This window comes from Solanum stenotomum, chromosome 5, assembly GCF_019186545.1.
Source record: "Solanum stenotomum isolate F172 chromosome 5, ASM1918654v1, whole genome shotgun sequence".
Lineage (NCBI taxonomy): Eukaryota > Viridiplantae > Streptophyta > Magnoliopsida > Solanales > Solanaceae > Solanum > Solanum stenotomum.
This window is the reverse complement of record NC_064286.1, coordinates 3,560,869-3,570,719: the sequence shown is the minus strand read 5'-3', so window position 1 is coordinate 3,570,719 and position 9,851 is coordinate 3,560,869. Positions and strand designations below refer to the sequence as shown.

The 9,851-nt window shown below is 30.3% G+C and overlaps 1 long non-coding RNA gene across 1 annotated transcript; it reads left to right on the top strand.

The window, feature by feature from the left end:
* The first annotated feature begins 4,779 nt into the window (after positions 1-4,779).
* On the top strand, positions 4,780-7,061 carry LOC125865807 (uncharacterized). Its single transcript, XR_007446400.1, has 3 exons — positions 4,780-4,834; positions 6,288-6,343; positions 6,425-7,061. It is a non-coding gene; the product is annotated as an uncharacterized LOC125865807 (long non-coding RNA).
* Positions 7,062-9,851: the final 2,790 nt, after the last annotated feature.

Sequence of the window (9,851 nt, the reverse complement as noted above, 5' to 3'; positions counted from 1 at the left end):
CCTCCATGAGGAAGTTTACATGGACTTGCCTCCTGGCCTTGAGGTAACTAGTTCTTCTGCAGTCTGTAAATTGAACAAGTCACTTTATGGCTTGAAATAGGCTAGCAGACAGTGGTATGAGAAGCTGTCAGAGGCTCTATGACTATTCCTTATTTCTGAAGAAATCCAATCATTCTTCTATTTTTGTAGTAGTATATGTAGATGATATGATCATCACTGGGACTAATCCATCAGAAATTATTCAGCTCAAGCAGTTCCTTCATGACACCTTCAAAATTAAAGACCTTGGTAAACTTCATTATTTTTTGGGCCTGGAGATATTGTATGGTAAAGGTGGTGTCATAATGTCCCAAAGGAAGTTTGTCTTAGATTTACTCAAGGAATATGGTTGTCTTCAGTACTCCAGCTTCTCTTCTCCACTTGATCCAAATGTTAAACTGAAAGCCAAAGAGGGCACTGTTCTGTCTGATCCTACGTTGTATAGAAAACTAGTAGGCAAGTTGAATTTCCTTGTCAACACCAGATTAGATATAGCTTATGGTGTCCAACACTTAAGTCAGTTCATGCAAGATCCCAGAGAACCACACCTGCAAGCAGCTTATCACTTACTCAGATACCTCAAGAATGATCCAACCTTAGGCATCTTTATGTCTTCAGCCCCAGACTACTCAGTTCATGCCTATTGTGATTCGAACTGGGCAAGCTGTCTTGATTCTAAAAGGTCTGTTTCTGGTTACATTGTGTTTTTGGGGCACACACCTATCAGCTGGAAGTCTAAGAAACAAGAAACTATTTCCTTATCTTCAGCAGAGGCAGAATACAGGTCATTAAGGAAGGTGGTTGGTGAACTTGTTTGGGTGGATAGACTTTTACGAGAATTGGATGTACCTTCATCTAAACCTATTGCAGTACATTGTGACAGTCAATCTGCAATTCACATTGCAAGAAATCCTGTTTTTCATGAAAGAACTAAGCATATCGAAGTCGATTGCCATTTTGTTCGCGACAAACTACAAGATGGCCTCATTTCTCTACATCATGTTGTCACCACAGACCAGTTGGCTGACCTCCTCACCAAAGCACTCACTGGTGTTAGACAATCTTGCATAATGTCCAAGTTGGCTGTGAAGCCTCCCATCCCACTTGAGGGGGGGTATTGAGAATGTATTTATACTAATACGTATGCAGTTAGTATAGTATAGTTAGTCATATTAATTAGTCACGTTAATTCAGTCTGATTAGTTAGTTGTAGTTTGTTAGAACTGTCAGTTTGTTATTCAGTTAGTCATGAACTTGTTAGGTGCTATAAATACACATGTACATGTATGTAATCATTTGTGAAGTCTTATTCAGAAATACAATTTTCTCTCTTCTCCTTTCTCTGTATTGACTTCTCCCTTACATGTGAGTTCCTCCATTGATGCTAGCATTCAAAGCTTGAGAACCAGTTATGAATTGTTGAAATTGACAATTTTTATGCTGGCTAATGGATAAAGTTTATGGTGGAGTACAATCATTTTAATGTTCATAATTGGACGTCTAGTCTATGTTAATACTTCTGAAACCACAATCTATGTTAAATATTTTGTGAATTAATTAAAAAAAATATTGAATTTAGCTGAACCCGATATCTAGTATTTTTATTTTAAAATATTGACTTTTTATATGTTTATTTTCCGTTCTTATAGAGCTTTAACAAGAAGTTGAAAATTATGGTTGATGTAGAATCATTATAGTTTTCATAAATATCTAGCAATACTAACGATGAATCAAACTCTTATCTACAGGCTACTATGCTACTTGATCAATATTTTAAAAATACAATTTCACTCGTAAGTCGAATCTTTTAAATTATTAATTCTTCAAAAATATTAATCTGTGCAAATTAATAATCTATTTTTAAAGGATTCGATATAAGGTTTTTTTTTTAGGATCCATATAACATGATTTATAGGTTATAGAAACCATTGTAAATTCTTAAATTAGAGAATATACTTCCATCGACCACTTATAAACAAATTAATCTACAATCACTTTTTAAAATTTGGGAAGATGGCAAAAAATATTCTTTTAAATTATTGAAATATATTAACTATGTAATCGGTATGTTTATTAACATAAAAATATCTTGATAGTTAGCCAAGTAAAGTATACGTGTTCTTGAACTGTTAGAAATAAGACAATTATACCATTTATTTGCCTTTTGACATAAAAAATACTCTTATCATTAGCTAAATGGAATAAATATGCACCTCACGACTAGTGATTTCTACTAGGGATGGCAATGCCCCATAAACCCGCAATGACTCTCCCCCGCCCCGCTCTGCTCCGCATAGCATAATTTTTTATTTTTTCCCCGCCCCGCGCCGCATATACCCACCCCGCAAAACTTCAACATAACAGTATATGTGCTTGATTTTGACTACGGGAGATAGCCACAGTGAGATGAGAATTCAGATTAAGTTTTTCCCCTCTGTAGTTTTTGGCTTAATTACCCAATTTAGTTAATTTCAAAAGAAAAAAAAAACCTAAGCCGCACCTGCCCCGCCCCTGCAAAACACTAACCCGCACTATCCCACAAGCACTATAATCCGCCCCGCTTTGCAATCGCTCCGCCTCATTGTCATTCCTATTCATAACATAATATCTTTTGATGAGTTAGGAATTCACAATGAAAAAATGATCTTAGTAAGGTTAGAGAAATCAAAAGTTAAAATTTGTTGAACTTGATGTTTTGCTAATAAAGTAAGCAAGGTCAAAAGTTTAAGATCAGACCTCCAAAAGGTGAAAATCACCCAACAACAAAATGGGCTTGAAGAGCTATCATGAGCCCAAATAGTATCTAATTCCAAATTGGGCCGAGGAAGCCCAAGGATCAATGAGAATGGGATCTCTTTGAGGCCTATCCTAAATGGATCCTTTTATGTGTCTTGATACACATTGTCAAAGCCTAGATCAAAGAACACACATCCAAATTTTTAAGGGAAAGTTTTCAAAATAACAATATTTTAGCTTTAAGTGGGATTCCTTAACAATAATTTCATTATTTATTAAAAATATCATTATTTTAGTTTGTTAAGGGATTAGTTATGTATTTATTTTATTTTGATTAATTTGAAAGAATACAAATAATTAATAACAGACTAGAGAAAATCATGGAACAAAAAAATTCAAAAAAGGTTAAAAAGATTTTAAATACAAATTAGTTACGTTTTGAAAAGAGCATAAATAGTCATCTTTTTGTCGAGCATTTATTTGCTTTCTTCTTAAGAAGATCAAAAAAAAAAATTTAAAATAATTTAGTTTGTCTTCCGAATCATTCATCTGATAACTTCCAAAGCTTCTTCAAGTCGAATACGGCATATTTTTGAAACAAAATTTTTTCAAAATGGACGACTATAAATTTGTCGCATCCAGTGAACAATCGAAAAATAATCAGGTATTTTTTTTATTTTTTTATTTGTTTGGCTGAGATATTCATATATGTCGAGTACAAGAGTGTTTTTTTTTATTGAATCGGTGAAATCTTTGTATGTATTGGGATTTATAGTTTTTTCGGACATTTTGTATCCAAATAATGATGTATAACGAATGAAATTGTTTTTTTTTTTTAGTTTAGTAGCTATTTTTTTCTGTTTGAATGCATACAATAATTTGTATTCCATTAAGTTAATGTAACTAATCAATCATGAACTATATGTTGAATACAACAATATATGAATACAAAAGTGAGATGAAAATACAAAGTAATAAATACAAAGTGAGATTGAATATAAAGTTGTGAATACAAAAGAAATACTTTCGTCATTTGAAATACAAAGTGACTTTGAAAGGTAAAATACAAACTAATCAATCATGAACTATATGTTGAATACAACAATATATGAATACAAAAGTGAGATGAAAATACAAAGTGAGATTGAATATAAAATTGTGAATACAAAAGAAATACTTTCTCCATTTGAAATACAAAGTGACTTTGAAAGGTAAAATACAAACTAATCGATCATGAACTATATGTTGAATAAAACAATATTACCCTTATATAGAAGGGAGAGTTGTGAAGGACCAACATGGCTGCAAAAGTTGTACCGTTGGCTGCAAGAGTTGTGAAGGACGAACATGGCTGCAAAAGTTGTACCGTTGGCTGCAAAAGTTGTACCGTGCAATTCCAACAAATAGACAAGTAAGGGCATTTTCGTAATTTCAAGGCATAAATTGGTACTTCTTTCATAAGCCACGTGTTATTGCTTAGTGCAGGTTTTTTCCAATAGTTAACTCATTCCCACTTTCTCCATTTCATTCTAGGTTATTCTTTCTGAAGCTCTTGAAATTGTAGAGAAAATACTATCAAACGTTCTTAATTTCTTTGGTTTTTTCTTTATTTTGTCTATTTATTTACAGGAAATTAATAAATTTTATGCTTTGCCATTGTTGAAATTTCATTCTAGGTTATTCTTTCTGAAGCTCTTGAAATTGTAGAGAAAATACTATCAAACTTTCTTTGATTGTAATCATCATTACAACTTTTAGATGGTTTCTAATTAGATTTTATACATGTATATCAACATTTTTTTTCTAATTTACTCATGCATGTAAGGTCTCTTTTATAAATTTAATTTTTTCTTTGTGCTGTTAAAATCTATGTATTAGATGTGCCTTCTTTCTTTTTATTCTAACAAATATACAAAGATGTACTCTGTAGTTGCAACAACTAATTTAACTGAGGCACATAAGGTGTTTGATAGTATGCCTAATCTAACTAAAAAAAATTTATTGCTTTTTTCCACAGATTTTCTACAACGTATTCCTTTGTGCGTGAATGATACAAAAGGTACATGATTTGTTTCTGCTAGATGTGTGTTGTTTATATATTTTTTCCCAAGAAATACATTTGAAAGGTCTATCCTTTATTTGCATCTATTTCAATTGTAAGTTGTTGCTATTAGTTTAACTTTGTGTTAGCGAAAAAAACTTAGATATAGTGTGCAGTTTTTCAGCATTCAATGAAACTGTAAATATTATTTTTAGTTATAACAAGATCAAAAATTGCTCGAAATAAGAATGTCAACATACAAAGGCATAACATAGATTTCAAAAGACTAAGGACATCGACTGGATGATAGAGTAATGGGATGGCGTACTAGATATGTCACAATTCACCCGAACAACTTCAAACTAAAAGAGCTTAATATAAAAAAATGATGCCTTTTATATCATTCAAAAAACTTAGTACCTACTCAACCTGAAAAAATGAAGTGCCCTTAAAATAATTGATCCTTAATCAGTTTCTGAGAAAGGTCAGGAAAGTATATTATTTTCTTCATTCTGAAACACATTCCTATATAAACAAACTTATTTCTGTGAACCATCTATAGCTTTAACAAAATTATCTTTGCATGTTTCCTTTATTCACAAGAACAAGATATATGATTCTCTACACTAGACAGTAATATAATCTCTCTGTCTTATATGTGTTGTACGTATTTATAGCATTTCGACATCACATCTTCTTTCGTGACGCAACAAATATTTTGAAATTTCACTTTTTCCTATTTGAATGGGACCTTATCCACTTTACTAGAGTTGTACGTTGTCGTTTGAAGTAAAAAAAATCAAAATAAACTAATACACCTCCAAGGAATGAAGAATGTTCACCAAATATGAGCAGCCCCCATTGTGAAAGACGAAGAACCAGAGCATTTTCCTCGACAACTTAGTTGAATATTCCTCAGAAATCTTATTACACTTCTTTGTTGCTGTCAAATTTGTTAGTTTAAGGAGATACTACTGCTTCATGCCTGTGTAATTTCTAAAAAGGAGAAAGTCATCTATCGTTTTAAGTACCTTCTTAAGCTTTTTATATTTTGGGGTCTAAGAGGCAATACATTGAGCAGATCAAACTGTTAAGCTTCCCACTAGACGTAAATAATCGAATCAACACCAACCAATATATGAGTTATATGAGTGTTTTCTCTGAACAGTAATCCCCAGATCAGAATTGAAAGGACATACCAGCCTTCGAAGGATTATTAGACATTCCTTCATGTCAGGAGGAGGATAAGGAAAATATTATTTAATAGTCAACTTCTTAATGTTAATTTTACATGGTCTTTCTACAAGTATATACTTGACGCTAAATTGACATATCATGGTATCCATATTATGAAATTGACATGTTCAATCTTTTCCTTCCTTTGCAGTTGATGACTTGAGGCAAATACAAAATATATTGCATATAGTGCAATATCATCTATTGTTAATTTGTTCGAAAAAATTGTTTTCAGATTTAAGCAAGAAAAATAAAGTTTGTCTTCTCCATTTTATCTCCAACACCTCGAAGGTAGTTTGCAGCTTTCATTTGATTACAGCTACATGTTATATCTCCTGCAAACGTCTAACAAATTTTTGTCAACTTTTTCAGGTGTCGTTTGAAAGGGTTTATTTAACTGCAAGAAATTTCAAGCTCCAAGAAACTTTAGACTCACAATAATTACACCACTCCTGATCAATTACCTACAACACAAATGTGATAATTATTTTATCATCTGGAATTAGACTATGATTGAACTATTGATGTTGAAGATTTCTACCAATGAAAGATATGTATTGCTCCTCTCCAAGTTACTTAACCTCTTTTTGTACCATCTTAATTTACTTGTATATGTATTTCTTAAAATACCACTGAAGTTCATGTTGATTCTTTGTCCAAATTGACTTCTCTAGCTTTTTTTTTCCTATGTGCATATTTAATTTATAATATTGAAAGCTTCACAGGTGATCTGAGTAAAAAAAAATTATGTTTACACCATTGCTATCATTTATATTTATTGATGATGACAGTGACATTGTAACTCTCTTCATTTGCTTTTGTTTTCGAGGTTCTGAGATGGTGAACGAGGAAACAAAAAGAAAATAAGTACTTTATGAACATGATCTGTACACTAGACATAGTCCTATAATCATTTATCTTAGTTGAAACATATGTATTATGTATTTATATCAACCATGTTCTAACAGAGGATGGTTGCGGTTAAGACTTGAGAGATTGAATTGATAATATGGAGTCTTTTTGAGAATTAAGAGCTAACTAATAGCATTTTCATTTTTGTAAAAAGGTAGAACATAATGTGTCAGCTGATACGCTTAATTCATAAGTTCAAGAAATTCTTTAAGTTATTCGTAATTGTCTATGTTGTCTTGACACGGTTTTTAGTCCAAATGTTCAACTTGGAGTCCTTTTGATGCTGTTGCTTTGTCTTTTGAGGTTTCTCAAACATGTAATTGTATCTTTTGGTGTATGAAGTATGCTGTGAAACCTTACAGGTTAGTTGTTCACAAGACAAAGTTCTAACTATTTCATTCTGAAGACTTCTTCAGAGAACAGAAACGATGCATAATCAAGTTGTAATGTTGGGCCCGTGCATCGCACGGGCTTTCCCTTCTATTACTCTATCTATTACTCTTATTTAGAAGAGGGAGTTGTGAAGGACTAACATAGCTCCAACAAGTTGTTCTTAATGTAATTTAAGTTGTACTATGGGGCCCATTTTATTCAACAACTATTGTATTAGCATGTAAGTTGTACTATGTTAGGGCCCACCTTATTCAACAAGTATTGTACTAGCATTGATGATACATAAGTATTAATTATAACTTGGCGTGTAAATTCTTTAAAATAATTATTGCCTCAGTTTTTTTTTTTTAACATTTATTTTTAATTTTAAAAGATTGGATATTTTATGTTAAAAATTTTAATAATAGAAAAAATGATTTATTTAACTTTTATCATCATCAATACTATTAATTTATTTGACGTTTTTTCTTAATCTTCATCTCATCATTAATGTTATTTCTATAATTTTCTTAAATCACTTTTTTTTTAACTCATATATATATATATATATATATTATTACTTTACTCTTATTTAGAAATGAGAGTTAGAAGGACTAACACAACATCAAATAGATGTACCAAAGGTAATACAAGTTGTATTGTATTGGGGCCCACCTCATTACACAAGTACTACTCCCCACTCATATCAAGACACATGTACTATGTAGGGAGTTAGGAAGGACCAACAAGGACAAATATGTAATTTTCTTAAACTTACCCCATTCATATCACAAAGACACATGTACTATGTATAACACATAGATGCTTTTTAAATTATCTATGGATTGATCCATTTTCCCCTTATAGTCTTATAATTCCAAAACCGTTAAATTTCTCTTAATTTTCGAGTAAATATCTCAAAAGATCATCCAACATTGAGAAATTATATTGTAAAATTATTCAACTTTATTTTATACTTCTTATTTATATTACTCCTTATTAGAAGTGAGACTTTAGAGGACGAACATGGCACTACAAAGTTGTACACAAAGCATTTCAAATTGTACTATAAAATTCATTGTCGCTCATTAATTGTACACGTGTTTTTCTACATATACAACAACCCACATGAATAATTAATTTTCTTACTTTTTTCCCTCAGTTTCTCTCTCTATATATTCATTTTTTTCCTTTTTTTCTACTTTCCATTCTCCCCTTTTACTCTCTTTAGTTTATCTTTGATCTTAAATTTTTCATAGATCTTTAAAATATTTTGAATTATTAATTATTATGAATTATAATATTTTGATTTTTACGTAGTTTACAAATATATAAATTTCATTTTAAAAAAATTGAAGATACCATACGGAAATTTACGATCAAACTTAAACTATTTGATTCTCGAGAAATAAAAAGTGTCACATAAAATGGGACAGACGAAGGATAACTCTCAATTAAATTTATTTCACTTTTTATTTTCCATTTTTACATAATTTTTCAAGTTGGATTTCTAGGAATTCTATTGTAGACCCATTTAAATTTTACCTTTTTGTTTTAAACTAGAGAATTTGGTCGCACTTCGCGCGATCATTAAAAATTAAATATTTTTGATAAATTTTATATTTATTCTGTTGTTTAATCGTAATATTATTGTTTGTTTTGGTATTATGAAGATTCTGAAAAAAAATAAGTTTTTCAAATTTTACATCTATTAAATGAGGATGAATATATTTTTTATCAAATAAGTTAAAATATATTTGCTAATAACAAATTCTTCCATTGCATGAAGTTGATCCTTTAATATATAATATATTTTTCGGTGTACCATTCTCCTTAAATGTCTAAGAAATATCTCCTAATGTGAAATAACACTGTAATACTCCCTCTGTCCCTAATTACTTGTCCACTTTTAAATTGACACATTTATTAAGAAATCAATTAATCACATAGTGAGTTTATCATTTTACCCCTATTAATTATGAAATAGATGAAAAGTTCTGCAATTTTCAAAGTAATTAATGATTTAATTGAGGGTATAATAGGTAAAAAAATTGCTCTTTCTTGATTTGTCAAAATGAACAAGTAATTAGGGACAACTATAAAAAGAAAAGTGAACAAGTAATTAGGGACAGAGGGAGTACTAAACAAATGCATCAGCAAATGAAATTTATATTAAAAATATATTGAATAATGACGTAATAATACCTTAATAGAATTTCCTATCTGTTTTTTTGGAAAAAAAACTTCACCCTTTCAATTTTGTTATATCTTCTTATTTAGTAGAAGAATCATCATTTATTATATTTTACTACACCTTAATTTGTACCATCATAGTTTTAAGAATAAACATTAAATTTTAAATCGAAATAAAAAATCATTGAAAAATGACAGAAAAAATAATAATAGTATATGAAAATTAAAATAAGGTGCAAGAAAAGCCTTTTCACGATAATTTTTTGAAATATATTGATAACAATTAAAATGGAGCTGTTATTTTATCTTTAAAATTAAGTTT